The sequence below is a fragment of the Barbus barbus genome, assembly GCF_936440315.1.
Source record: "Barbus barbus genome assembly, chromosome: 2".
Lineage (NCBI taxonomy): Eukaryota > Metazoa > Chordata > Actinopteri > Cypriniformes > Cyprinidae > Barbus > Barbus barbus.
The window spans coordinates 41,045,750-41,061,021 of NC_136730.1; positions in this window are offsets into that span (position 1 = coordinate 41,045,750).

Here is a 15,272-nt window from a genome sequence, read left to right on the forward strand (position 1 = left end):
AGATATCATCCTATATCACCTCTAGGGGAGCAAGAATACTTTTTAGATAAATCATAACGACAGGCATTAGCTGGTTTTAATAAAAACTTTGGAGGCATTTCGCCCAATCTCTAACACTCCAAACCCACAGTTTCATCAGCACCATATTAAGACGGCCCCGTCTTGCGTTTGTCAACCCTTAATTGTTAATTACATTCCAATTAGTCAGTGGGATGGATTAAGAAATCAGCTCCAGCAGCCCTGAAGCAGAGTCATATAAGGTGAAGAGAGCAGGTTTATTTGCTTGCGTTGTGCGTTTGTACTGAAAGCTATTTTGGTTTTTCCATCACTCTGTTATTTTACCTGTCTGATTTGTCAGTTACAGGATGTGTCTTGATCTTTCTTACTTCCACCTGAGAAGAACTCTTTTAAAAACTTCAACTTAGGTCAGAATCAACTGTCATGTTGGATGCAAACCAAGACTGGTTTATCCTTAAGGCTTCAGATACTGATAAAAAGTCTTGTTTCGAATGGGATTCACAAGCTTTTGATATAAAGGAGTTCTATGATTTTTTTATATTTTCAACTTCCTTGGGGCATAATGCTGCTGTTTTTGCATGAACTCCCTCAAACGGCTCGATTGGAGTCTTGCATTTTCTTCTGAGAACATAACAATATAACGACATGGTTGAGTTGCATTGCACAGTGTTGTCACCATGTCCAAGAGACATCATTTCACAACTCTAATATACTGATTTGCACATGCAGATGATCACTTTTGCAGACATAACCGACTGCGTTTATGTGAACTTTGATTGACTAAAAGAACTGACAAGAGTTATTTGTTGGTTCATAAGAGTCATTTGTTCATGAATCAGACTACACTGGTAGTGTTGTTCCACTGTATATTTTGATTAATAAAAAAATAAAAAAAGTCTTATAATTGGATTACACTGGTAGCACTGTTCCTCTGTATGTTTTGATTCATGAAAAAGAACCAGCTCATAAAAGTCATTTGTTCACGAATCAGACAAAACTAATTGCTTTTTGTTTTGATTCACTAAAAGAAACTGTTATACAGCACCTTTGTCAAATCGTGCTATATAGAACCATAAGAGGTGCCATATTGCATTGTATTTCTTCAACAAAAATGGTGCTAAACAATGGTGCTAACACACTAACAGTGGTTCTTTGGCTCGTAAAGAATCTTTAAAGGGTCTTAACAGGTTCTTTGTACGGCAGTGGTGCTATATAGCACCTTAATCACCCCTAAGTCCCACTGAAGAACCGCTGAAGAACCATACAGGAGCTTAACAGGTTCTGTATATGGTAGCGGTGCTATATAGCCCCTCAGTCATGCCAAAGAACTGGTGAAGAACCGCTGAAAACCACTGAAGCACCAAGATTTGGTGCTATACAGCACCAAAAGTGGTTCCCCTATATGATTATGAGCCAAAAACCACTTTTAGTACTATATAGCACCATTTTTTTAGAGTGTAGTCACCAACACTCACATTAGACACTAGTCACCTACAAATTGTTTTGATTCACTAAAAGAAATTTCTCAAAAGTATCACTTGTCAGTTAATCGTACAACACTGGTAGCACTGTCCCTCCGTATGTTTTTATTTACTAAAAAGAACTGGCTCATAAGAATCATTTGTTCATGAATCAAACTACACTAAAGATGTTTATTTCAGCCCACGAGGACAACTACATAAAAAATACATTTAATGCCATAATTTGATGGCCTCTTAATTGCTTTTCAATCAATAGAGACATGCTCACAAATACACAACAGAAAAAATATTTATCTCTCCCTGATTTCTCTACATATTTTTCACAAAGAAAAGACTGATCTTGGTTTTTAAAAATCAACATACAATATGGATTGCTCAAATAAAGATAATTGGAATACTGAAAAAAATTATTTTTACCCATTCCTTATGTTGGTCTAGTTGGTGCGCTCAGTTCATAGCATGCAAGATCATGTGAGGTCATCAGTTTTGTGGTCAGCAGCAGAATATTAGATGGGTCTCACTCTGAAACACAAGAATAGATTTCTGCATGGATAAAAGTCCTTTCATGTCCAGCATTAGTGTGTGTAATGCAATGAAAGCCCACTGATATTTCTCTCACAGTGGAAAAACACTTCTCAGCACCTCAGTTTGTTTGTCTTACACTCGGGTTGCTTTCCTCATATCTTGCCAGGATATAGGAGTCATTTCTAATCGAATCTTTCTTTCTGAGCACACTGACCTCATGCACTGGTTTAACATGAGAGCTAAAACGGCAATGTGTTATTTAATGGTAAAAGGAGATCGCAGCATACGGACGATAAGATGTCCAATGACACGAAATAGATGCTGTTGGCTACAGCTGTTTGGATGTGTTATATTTATCAGAGTCGTGAACATGTATGACTAACTCTCATGAAAGCTCACCGTAGGTGAGTGAGTTGAAGCAGGGTTGTGCTCAAATAGCACTTCAAAAGTATTTTCTTCCACAGCCCATCTTCAGAATAATGGGTTCAGCAAAAGACACAAAAAACAAGTCCAAGGGCTGAATGGTTCATGGAGCTGCAGCCATAAAGGGTTACAATCTTGGAGGGGAAAAAATAACAGAAAGGATGAGCAATTATTGCACTCGCTGGTCTCTGTTGGGGTGTATAGTGTAGTGTCTGGATATCATCCTCAATGAAAAAGCTTGTACGACTGCTCAGGCATGAACCATGACAGTGACTAATAACTGAAGACCATAGAGGCATCCGACTCATTCCCACTGCCGGCTTTTCGCTTTCAGTCATTCCTAATAAGCTTTTTCTTTCCGCACTTACTTTTAACTCCCTTTAACTTGTGCCCTGTGTGCACAGCAATTTGACAGCACATTAAAAATGTTTGGGACTCAAAATGTATTTAAGCCTGGAAATTAAGAGTAGAGAGTCGGACTCGTAATCCAAAGGTTGCGGGTTCGAGTCTCGGGCCGGCAGGGATTGTAGGTGGGGGGAGTGAATGTCCAGCGCTCTCTCCACCCTCAATACCACGACTGGGGTGCCCTTGAGCAAGGCACCGAACCCCCAACTGCTCCCCGGGCCGCAGCATAAATGGCTGCCCACTGCTCCGGGTGTATGTTCACGGTGTGTGTGTGCATGTTGGATGGGTTAAATGCAGAGCACGAATTCTGAGTATGGGTCACCATACTTGGCAGTATGTCACTTCACTTCACTTTACAAAGGTTCAATTTGTTAGAGCGGTCATCGGATGCTAAATTCACTTTTACATGTTGATTGAATATAAATGTGTGTTGGGAGTGTGTGTACACATCCACCTTATAATGATAAAACTCCACGCAGTGTTTTTTTTTTTAATCTACTAAAATCATTACCCCTTTCTCAAATCAAGCTGTTCTCAGCTTCTTGTCTGTGATGTCACGCAGACCAAGGCCGCTCCCACGATTTTTGATTGGGACGGCCGTCTTACCTTAGACCCGCCCTGAGTGAGCTGTCATCAGTTTGCCATTGCTTCACCCCTGGAGCAGATGTAGACAAGAATGTCTCCTAAACGATTAAGGTGCTTTGTTGTTGGATGTCAAAACAAACATAGCAGTCGTCATTTACTCCCGACATCTGAGCCGCTGAAGACGCAGTGGATTACGTTGGTTTTTGAAGGGAATACGCCCCCGATCTACCTAAATGTGTCAATGTTCGCGCGAATCATTCGTGATCCAACTTCACCTACAGAAGAAGTGAGTATAAGGTTTTTTTTAATGAATCTTTGCAAATCACCATTCCTAATAATGTACTAGTTAGCCAGTTCCGTGGCTAAATGCGGCTAAAGTTTACAGTCTCTCAGAGAGTGGCTCGGAAGAGAGGGGCGGGGTGAACAGAGCACATTAGCATTTAAAGCGGCATGCAACAAAACGGCTTGCTCTGAAAAGCTGTTTTTGGCAAGGTAAAAAGGGTGTTTTTTACACTACCATTGAGAAATTTTAATCAAAGTATGTTATAGACTTTTCATTATGACCCTAAAGAATCATATCAACTTGTGGAAAATGGGCATCTGATGACCCCTTTAACAATGAACAAAATTTGTATCTATTAATTTGATATAAGCAACATTTAATCTGTAAATTTATAAATATGGCCTACTACTGTTCATTGTTAATTCATATTGGTTCATGAACTAATGTTGTTGTTGTTTTTTTAACTAAAATATATAGTATTATAATCGAGTTCTTCCAGGTCGAAGACTGTCGAAGTTCAGCAGATGTTAGCATGACTCAATACTGGATGGGAGAGTTCTTGTTGTGGCTTGTTGCAACTTTGAAGTCATGTCGGCGCAGGGGAGGTCCTACGGCATCACGGCTGGATCGGATGCCATCATTTCCACACAAACAGCATCCAGAAGAAGAGTCCAAAAATGGAACGGAGAAGAGGCAAGGTTACAGATGTGAGGACTTTTAACTTCTGAGTTTGGCTTGACCAATGAAAAAGGTGTAATTGCAAGTGGGAAAACTTCCTTTGTTTGGAAGCTGGCTCATTTGCATAATCAGAGTGGGCAGGCAGGTTTGTGTGCCTTTATACTCTGATTATTAAATATGGTACCTATATGTTACATTAGCTAATAATTCTATCCTAAGGCATGCATAAAACAGTATACAATACAAAAAACAAAATATACAAAAACAGTAGTAATATACAATGTCCCAGGGCTATGCATGTTCACTCATAGAAGAGGAGTAAAACTCTCTAAATTCCTTTGGGTCGTAAAACCAGACTCATCTCTAGCTGCTATTGTAACCAGAGGCCTGTTTCACCTCTGGTTGTTAGTTGTGGCTTCACAGACATCCCAGCACCCAGTTCAGCTGTTGTGTAAGGGGTCTGTTGGATTATTTGTTAAATATAACAAATAATAATGTGTCTGATTTGTCCAGCTGTTTCACTCTGTACAGATGTTCCTGCTTCCACTGAAGCGCAAGATGCTCTTTGGATTATTTTTCAGAACAGATGCATCCAAGCAAACGTTCTTTCAAGTTTAAAATTTGCAGGATGTTTTAATGGTACACTCAGAAAAAAGATGCAAAAGCTGTCACTGGGGCAGTACCCTTTTAAAAAGATACTAATATGTACTATTTTGGTACTATGTACCTTTAAGGTACTAATATGCACTTTGTAAATAAGGTACAAAGGTGTACCTTTTGAAAATGTACTGCAGTGACCTTTTTTCAGACAGTTTATAAAGACCTCTTATATGTCAAAGAAAAGATATCATAACCCCTTTATTTATTTTGATCATAGAATTTGCAATAAAAATAGTTTATGAAAATTGGAAAAATGCAAAATAGAACCATTTTCCACCACTTAGTTGCTTTAGATTTTTCAATCTCACTCTATATACAGTACTTTACACATTTACTATACACTTTTTCCAAAATGAGCAGCAACACAGTGGATAGCGGGGGCAACTTTGTATAAGAAGCCTAATTCTCGACATCTCTTGAACCCACACATGATTACTAGGGCTTGTTGGCTCTGCTCTGTGTCGCTTGCTGCTCCGGCTGCCATCTGAGCTGCAGTTGCTTTAGCTCAGGATTACAGATAATAGATGAAACAGACTATGTGGATGCAATTACAGATGCGTAATTCACCATCACCTAATCTCTGTTCAAGAAATGATGGAATGGAGCCCCATCCAGGTGACCTAGCACAAGACCTCATGGCAGGCGACATGAGCAGACACATGCGGTGGTGGGTTTATCTGAGGATGCCCCAGCAGGGAGAGAATGTCACAGTATAGCAGTCTCATACTAATGCACTGAACTTTGGCATTGTAGTTATGTGTTATTAGAATTATTAGTAATTTCCGCTTGTGTAGTGTGATAAAACAAAAGTGGTAACATTTTACTTGAAGCCTTTATATACAGTATAATGCATTATAAAAATGTTTTTACAGGAATAGTTCACCTATAAATTAATAAAAAAAAAAATGCTGAAAATGTACTCATCCTCAGGCCATCCAAGATGTAGAAGAATATGTTTCTTTATCAAAAAACAAGCAAACAAAAAAAAGAGAAATTTAGCATTACATTACTTGCTAAATGTAATGTAATGTACAGTGGCTCCTCTGCAGTGAATGGGTGCCGTCAAAATCCAAACATCTGATAAAAACATATAATAATCCACAGGTAATCCGCACAACTCCAGTCCACCAATTAACCTCTTGGGATGTGAAAAGCCACATGTTTGTAAGAAACATTTCCATCAAGACATTTTTAAATTCAAACCGTTGAGTCCTCTATCAATAATATTTCTTTCTTCAGTGAAAAATAAATAAATAATCTCGTCTGAATTAGGAGAGAAATATGCACAGATCAAGCTCCTTTCACAAGTGAAAATAGTCAAAAATTTTTGAAGATGGATAAGAAACGTGTGTTTTGGCCAGAGGTGACAGTTTAAAGATTAAGCAACTTAATGATGGATTTGTTTCTTTAAAATATAGAGCTTTTCACTTAATAAAGACATTAACTGATGGACATGTGGATTACTTGTGGATTATGGTGATGTTTCTTTCAGGTGTTTGGACTCTTATTCTGACGGCACCCATTCGCTGCAGAGGATCCATTGGTGAACGAGTCATATAATGATACATTTCTTCAAATCTGTTCTGATGAAAAACTAATTAATTTACATTTTGACCTGAGGGTGATTTTCAGCAAATGTAATTTTTTGGGTGGCCTGTTCCTTTAATGCATTATTTAAATTAATTAATTAATTAATTATTATGTATTATGATAGTTATATATAAATTGTTGCACCTTTAGAAAGTACAGTATAGTGCATTGAAACGCATGGGATATTAACAAGGAAGCTGAAAAAAATCTGGTTACAATCATATCTGAAAAGATGCAATGCATTATAATGAGCATTACTAATCATAATGCATTATACACAAAGGCAAGAGTTCAACCAAGAGTTGCTGCCATATTGGACATGATGCAAAAAATATAAATGCCACTTGTAATGAAAATAGCATGCTAAATCTTGCTATTGATTTTATTTCTTACAACAAAACAATTAGTGTTGACTCCATTTCTGTTTCTAACACTGAATGTGTTATATTATCTCAATCAATATCCCATTATAGAAATCACCATCAGCCCGCAACTGTTTAACTTTATTCTCATGTTAATGAGGGAAGCTTACTGAATATACAACAAGAGCATGTTTGAAATACAATTTTCAATCATTAGCAACGGGCTCTAAGCTGTGACATTTCAGATAATTGACAGGTTTTGGTGAAGACTGCAACACAAACAAAACACCTTATATATTGTGCATTCATGCAAGTCAAAAAGAAACTGTCATTAATCTCCACACTTGTATTTGCTCATTTCTTTTCAAAAGTATTCAAATTAAATGTCCTCATTTTAGCAACTATTCATTTACTTTCTAATCAATAACCTTGATTCTATCCATCATTATTATAAAACATATTTATCAAAATGAAAAAAAGTTGTTATAGTGATTGATATCAGGAATAGAACTGAACCATTGCAGGATATTGACCTTTTCATTCTTGAGACTCTCCAATGTTAATTTTGGCCTTGTATTATTATCGTAGCCCTGCCAAACACTGAACTTTTTAGCCAGCCTAAACAAGTTCTCTTGCAGTTTTTCTAGTCTTTTGTGGCCTTGATACTTCTTTAGTTTTAATAAGATATTCTGCCACTTCTAATGCATTTCCACAGCAACTAGTGCCATAAAAACTAGTTTTGATGTTTGGGTCGATTTAAAATAAAGTATTTTCCAACATTGGTTATGGCTTTTGGCAGCAGACTCTGCATGCAGAGAGTATCTGAACTGTTTTGAGGCATTTTCTCATAAAGACCATAAAGGCAATCCTGTATCAGCTTTTCTTATCGACCTTGAAAAGATTAGATGGTTGTTTGAGATCCAGGTATTTGAGTACTACTGTTTTCAGTTTTTTTTTTTTCTCAGTCCTTGAATTCTGTGACAGTGTCAGTGTAAAGAATAGCATGTCTAAGGTATGTTTAAAAAGTTTAACAAATGGTTGGGAATTACACAAAAAGCATAAAAATGCATTCTTATAAAAGAGCCATATGGCCTTATGCTATAACAACTATCGAGAATGATTCAAATTAATTTGCATATGTTTTTTGTATGATATGAAACATATAACACTTAACAATAACACTTTGAATGTTTTTAAAACAAGTCTCTTATGCTCACCAAAGCTGCATTTATTTGATCAAAAATAAGTAAATATTACAGCAATACTGTGAAATATTATTACAGTTTAAATAACTATTTTTTTATTTTAATATATTTAAAATGTAATTTTCAACATTGATAATAATAAGAAATATTTCTTGAGCACCAAATCAGCATACAATATGGATAATATTTTTCAAACAGGAATATTTTAAATTGGGTAAATATTTCACAATATTACTGTTTTTATTGTATTTTTGATCAAATAACTGCAGCCTTGGTGAGCATAAGTGACTTAAATAAATAAAAGATGAACCTATCTGAAACATCTCCCTGCATAACATTTGAACCATCAAATGATTAATTCAACAACAGTTGACATTTATGGGTCTTAAGGCTAAACATCTATAAAAAGCAGATGTTTGCGCTGATGCCCAACAGAATGCGTTATCCTCATTCCAATGTAATGCACTGCCAGCGAATAGAGCTGCTTATATAAGTTATATAGAAGTTCAAACAGTCTTCTAAGGAACAAGGGAAGACAGCAGGAAGCATACTTGCTTGTCAGAATAAACTGAAACAAACGGATGAGACTATTGTCAAAGGTCTTCTTCTCTCTTGTTCTGGGAGAGGCTTTAATCAACATAAACTTTGAAAACATGCACCCTATCATCCTTTTATATTCAGACACAAAGACTTTGTGTAAATCTGAAGAGGAGACTGGAGGCTCATTACCCTATTTAGAGACAGAAGAATCAGTTTGAGCCCAGACAGAGATTTCATAAAGATGCTGAAAAGTGCTGAAAGTCCTTTATCATTGATGCTGAAAAAGGCCTTCATAGGGTTTCATGTCTTTAAACTCTTACCAAATTAAAACCTGGTGAAAAAAAGCAAGTGTGTCAAGTCGTTTATGTAAACTGCCTTATATAATTTAATACGAGAGTCAGGATTCCCTATATCACCTGCATGTTTTTAAGTGAAGACTGAAAGAGACTGGAAGCTTAATGGTGGTGACGTTGAAGTCATGTAACCATGGAGTAGTTCGTTTATAGCTTATGTTTAGCTTTTTACCTCTGGTGATTGTCACTCTTTTTGTTCTCATAGCTTCATAACATTACAGTTAAAACACTGATATGACATGGACTATTTTAATGATGTCCTTACTATCTTTCTGGGCCTTGAACGTTTCCGTTGCATTGCTGTCTATGGGAGGGTTCCCAAGATAAATGAAGGTCTTACAGGTTTGGAATGACATAAGGGTGAGTAACTAATGACATAATTTTCATTTTTGGGTGAACTATCCCTTTAATACATTTTATGAAAAAAGAAGAAAAACATTATTTTACTGTCTCCCACTTCGCCTTCACCTTTGTGCTAGTTTGTACTGTTCTAAACTATTTTCAATGTTTTGTTCCAGCACTGTACCAACTTACCATCTCCAAAAAATATTTTTACAGAGTGTCTTTGCACTAAGTGCAAATAGCCCACCTTGTTGGCAGAGGCTATTTATACTAACCTCATGTCTGCAGTGGTTAGATAGTAAACTTTTTGATGCGATCAACCAGAGTTTGAATCATCACATCACTTCGGAAAGGTATTTATTTTCAATAAAAATGAAGTAAATAATCTAAAAGTGGAAAATAAAATGCCTTCGTGGGTGTTTATCGTGTAGGGTTAGAGGTAGGTATAAGGAGGGTTTCATGGTCCCAAAAAGGTGGCATACATTTAATAATTTTAATAAAAATGATAATTTGTATTCCATCTTTTCACACTGAGGACAACTGAGGGACTCATATGCAACTATTACAGAGGGTTCAACACTCAGTGATGCTCCAGAAGGAAAAACCATGCGTTAAGACTATATGTTAACATCTTTTATGTGAAATATCTTATTCAGGTCAGTACTAAATAAACAATAACATGCACTTTGTATGATCCCTCTTGTTTTGGTAAAATAATTAGCATTTTGCAGATTCTGAAAGGTGTATGTAAAGTTTTGACTTCAACTGTATTTGCATTAAGTAGTATAAATGGCATCTAACATTTATTGCAAAGAAAATAGGCTACTGCTATTTTTACATAGTGTCAGTAGAATATATCGCTATTTGCACTCAGTGAAAATAACCTCTGCAATATGTTTTAAGTTAATGCCTTAAGTTATTACCAGAGTATACCAGGTCAATATTCCGCTCATATTTTAATTTATTCATAATTCTTCTTCATAAAGCAGATAAGACCGGCCTGTCATTGTTTATTTTAATTGTAATGAAGATGTTAGGTAAATTATTGCCTCTGCTTGTATTATTCTTATTTGTAAAGTGTTAAAGGAATAAATGATAAATATATGATATGAAGTTTAGAACTTCATATTTGCAGCAATAGCCAAAAAGACATTGTATGGGTCAAAATTAGCCTATAGATTTTTCTTTTATGCCAAAAATCATTAGGATATTAAGTAAAGATCATGTTTCTTGAAGATATTTTGTAAATTTCCTATCGTAAATATATGAAAACTTAATTTTTAATTAGTAATATGCATTGCTAAGAACTTCATTTGAACAACTTTAAAGGTGATTTTCTCAATATTTTGATTTTTTGCACCCTCAGTTTCCAGATTTTCAAATAGTTGTAATATTGTCCTATCATAACAAACCATACATCAATGGAAAGTTTATTTATTTGATTTCAATTTCAAAAACTCGACCCTTAGGACTGGTTTTGTGGTCCAGGGTCACATATTTGGGACAACAGAAGATGTATACCAGCTCAAGAGGACAGAACAGGGAGTTACAACAGATTTGGTTTATATAGGGCCCTACAGGAAATATTCAACACTATAAACAATATATGGCCTACAGACAAAACAATTTTCTTCTAAGAGCTAATTATTGAATATGCCATTTTTCTCAAAATAAATTAATAAAATAAAATCCAAAATCCAAAAGGAAGACTGTAAGAGGACAAGTTTAATTTAAAAATTTTACAATATGCTTGTTTAAATTTCACAGAATACCTCACGGTTCAGATTAGAGGCCTAAAGAAAAGTCTAAATTAGTTTATTCCAGTGAATGATTGGATGGAGCCATGAAAGAACACTCCGAAAGATGACCGAAAGTACTTGAATTTAATTAGCTGTTATAATGACAACATGTTATATCAGATGGAATAAGTCACTCTCATTGTATGTAGGAATATGAAGAACTAATGAAAAGATTGAAAAGATGTAATATCAAGATAGACACCACCAAGGATTTATACATTACATTCATATCCTCTTAATACTGGAAGGAAATACATTTTAAATGTTCTTTCTTCAAGTAAAGCACCATATTTGATTAACACCGAGCAGAAGAAATTTAAGAAGCCAAGAATAGAAATAGCTGAATGAAATGGAAACCAGTTAGTGGAGAACACATTATGTGGAAATTTTATAAATCTTTTAAGGAATCCTGGTGACATGCTTGATGTGAAGGCTTAAGATGTACTGGGATTTGCTTGTGTCATTCGTTTTTGGGGGATATTTAGTCCGTCTTTGTTTTTCAGTCATGTCTTATTAGATTTCTGCATTATTCAGTGTCCGTCTGTTAATTACTTTAATATTTTGTTCAATTCCATTTATAAAATGTTCCCATATTGCTTTGTGAAAACTAATGAGGCCATAAATGTTGATTCATTCTTTCTGTGTTAAATGGAGCCATTCATTACAAATCCTATATCTGGAGCTCTGTCCACACTGATCACAATCAGGAAGCACTTGATAGAGGACAGAAATAGTTTGGTACAGATGATTTATGAATGGATTCTATATGCTATATGTTATTTGACAATGATGCATGAGTTGGGCGGTAATCCATTACAAAGGACAGGTTAATGACTGTCACATTTTAGAGAATCTTAATACACACAGACAAACGCCTGTCTGCCCTTGCCATTCTCGTTAGCTTGGCAGCTGAAAGACTCGATAAACTCTTCACGGGCCATTACTTAGTCACGCTACAGGACTTATTTATTGACTGTGCTGCCAAGTTGTAATACCATTATGTCCTGCTCATCCTGAGATATATTAATCACGCAGTGCATGGTGTTTGCTAAAGTAAGCATCATTGTTATTGTAACTTAGTGTTAGCGGTTTGTTCACAACTTTGGCACTTAACGTTTTGAACCATTTGCAATCTCAAATCATGCAGTGGTGCTGTTGCTTTTTAGATTTTTGCCTGTAAATTGGCACAAAAATCCTAAAGAGCTACATTGGAGGAGGGACCTGAGCCATATTAAGGGGCAAGAATATAATTTTTTGAGTTGAGCAAGTAAGCAACAATCTGTCAAAGCCATAACAATCACGCAGTACAGCATAGCATATGCACCGAAAACCACTGTTAAATATGCTAAACTTGCAAAATCACACTTCATTTGTGAAATTGTTAAAGAGAGTACTTATTATACTAAGAGAACATACATTTTTATCTTGAAATATAAGTTTGAAATCATTTTGATAGTGCACTGACTTCTAATTGGGCGAATATCTCACGGTCCCGTCATCATTTTGGGAGTCACAAAAATACACAAAACTTCTTTGAGTGCAAATTTAATGTAATGATTTCAACACATAATTGTTTGTTAATTGCAATTAAAATGTATTATAGTTTAAAGTATATTAAATGCAGTTAGCTGAAATTTAGAGTGCTTTTTGAGCCACTTAAGTAGGGCTTAAGTATATTTTAGGACTATATATAATTTCATAATTTTGTTGTCTTTGAAATATGGTTAAAGTGCACTGTCGTATGTACTGACAAGCATTTATGGTAACCTAAAATATACTTAAATGCCATTTCTATTGAAACTTGAATGTCACAAATGTAATATTTTTAATTACTGAAATAATGTTGTATTTAATACATTTTAAATATATTAACTTTAAATGTAATACCGAGTTACACACTACAGATAAAATCAATTTACACGTGCTTTAGTATATTAGTCAACAAAATAAAAAATATGTGTACTTTGAAGAATGACAAAAGATTACTAACGCATAATTATTTAAAATGTACAGTAAAACTTTTAATTTTCTATTATTATTTTACAGAGTGCACAAGTCAATTTAAATGTGTACTCTAAGTACATTTAATTGGCCTTTTATTATTACTGTATTATTAATTTTATTATTAATAATAATGTTTAAATATACTTTTAAGATTTGAAACACAGTATAAGTCCACATTCAATGCAATTCTTTTTCACAAAAACAATCCTGTAATTATTTATATATCCTCATCATGTTGTTTCAAACCTTTCTTAAAATGAGATAATTTGAAAAGTGTGTGTTTTAATAAAAGTCCAGTGTTGTATCGGACCCCGCTGCCTTCCATTATGGACCAAAACAGTGGAAACATTATTGACATTAACCCAAAGCTGTTTAACGCTTCATACTATTTGAATGAAGGTACAGTAAGTGGCCTGCTTAAAAACAAAATAGTCTGAGAATCAGTTTGCATTTATATTTGTGTGATTGTGTGCTTTCAATGACCTTCATTTAATTAGGAATAAGGCAGAGCTTTAAAATTATCTATGCAGCCAGTGGTGGAAGCAGACCATACATGACTGAAATGCTAAAGTGGCTGGAGATTACTTTTCAAAATAAAATGGGAACTGTCACATCTTCAGAAAGTGGAAGCTATTTGCATTTCATACCACAAAGCACAGAGTCAACGCTGTGGATAATTGGTCAGTGTGAGCACTTTGACTCTTTTGTGTCTCTTTGGAAAATTTGGGCAGTGATGCAGATGATGCCTGTGGAGGACCAGGGCAATCATGCAGGAGAGTCGGCCACAGATGGCTGTAATTAGCAGCAAGGAGAGGAGGTCAAAGTAAGCAGCACCCTGATCAAGGCTGCCCATGGAAACCCGTCACCCTCACACCAGTCAGGTCTCTTGTCACTTGAGACTGTGAGTGAGAAGAAAAAGTACTAAAGTGTCTTAGCACAGTCAAGGGTAAACAATACGTTTTCCACCTCTGGGAATTTGACAATTATACATTTTGCTCTCTGCTCATTTAGGGACTATGAACCGAGTACGGTGTACTGTAACTGATGAGAGGTTCCTAACCATGTGTAGAATATTGGATTGAATGGATTAATAATAATGTGGAAGACACCCTGCTGGGTTGACTAAAATATGACCTGCCCTATCTTCCCATTAATGTCCTTGGTAAATGGTACAAAGGAAGTAATTTAGCTCTTGGGGGTTTTAAAAGGTTGTCAATCATTTAAAACTTGAATTAAATACACAATAAGCTGATTAATTAATCAGTTGAATCTTTAATAATCAACATATCATTGCTTGCTCAGAAAAACACCAAATTAAAGTAATTTAACCCCATAGTGCATGAGTCAAAAAAGTACTACATGTATGCAAAAGGGGTTCAAAATGAAAGTTTTGGATTCAGTAGTTTCTACCAAGAAAATATTGGTAAAGAATCTTTATTTTGGGTATAATGAATTGACACAGATGTTTTCTAATAAATAACTAGCATGTGTTTATGAGAGAAATCTTTAATTTGCAGAGAAGTTTTAATTTGATTATTTAGCCATGATCTGGTAGACAGTGCCAGCACAAAATATTTTCAACTTCCTATCCAAAGCTGTCTGGCAGATTTTACACAGTCTTTTAATGGCATGAGACCAGTAGCTGTCAAAACTTTGGAGAAACGACTTGTTTCAGCTTTTAGATCATGAGAAACATCAATTCAGATGCTTTTATACACACCTGACAATATCTGTATGAAAGAGGCCTATTACATGATGAAGAATACTCAATATCTTTCCTAAATCTTTAATAAAGGCTGAAAATGACTGTGATTGTGGGAAAAAAAAATATTTAGGACAAAATACATTGTCTCTTTTCAGTTTTTCAAAGAACCGTACCACAGCAAAAATATTCACACCATATTTCACAGCATATCAAGTCCATTCAGGAATTAAGCTAATAAAGATGTCTATTACATCAATTCATTTTGCAGTTGAGTTTGATGTAGACTAAGGGGCAGTTCAAAGGAGTTTTTGTTT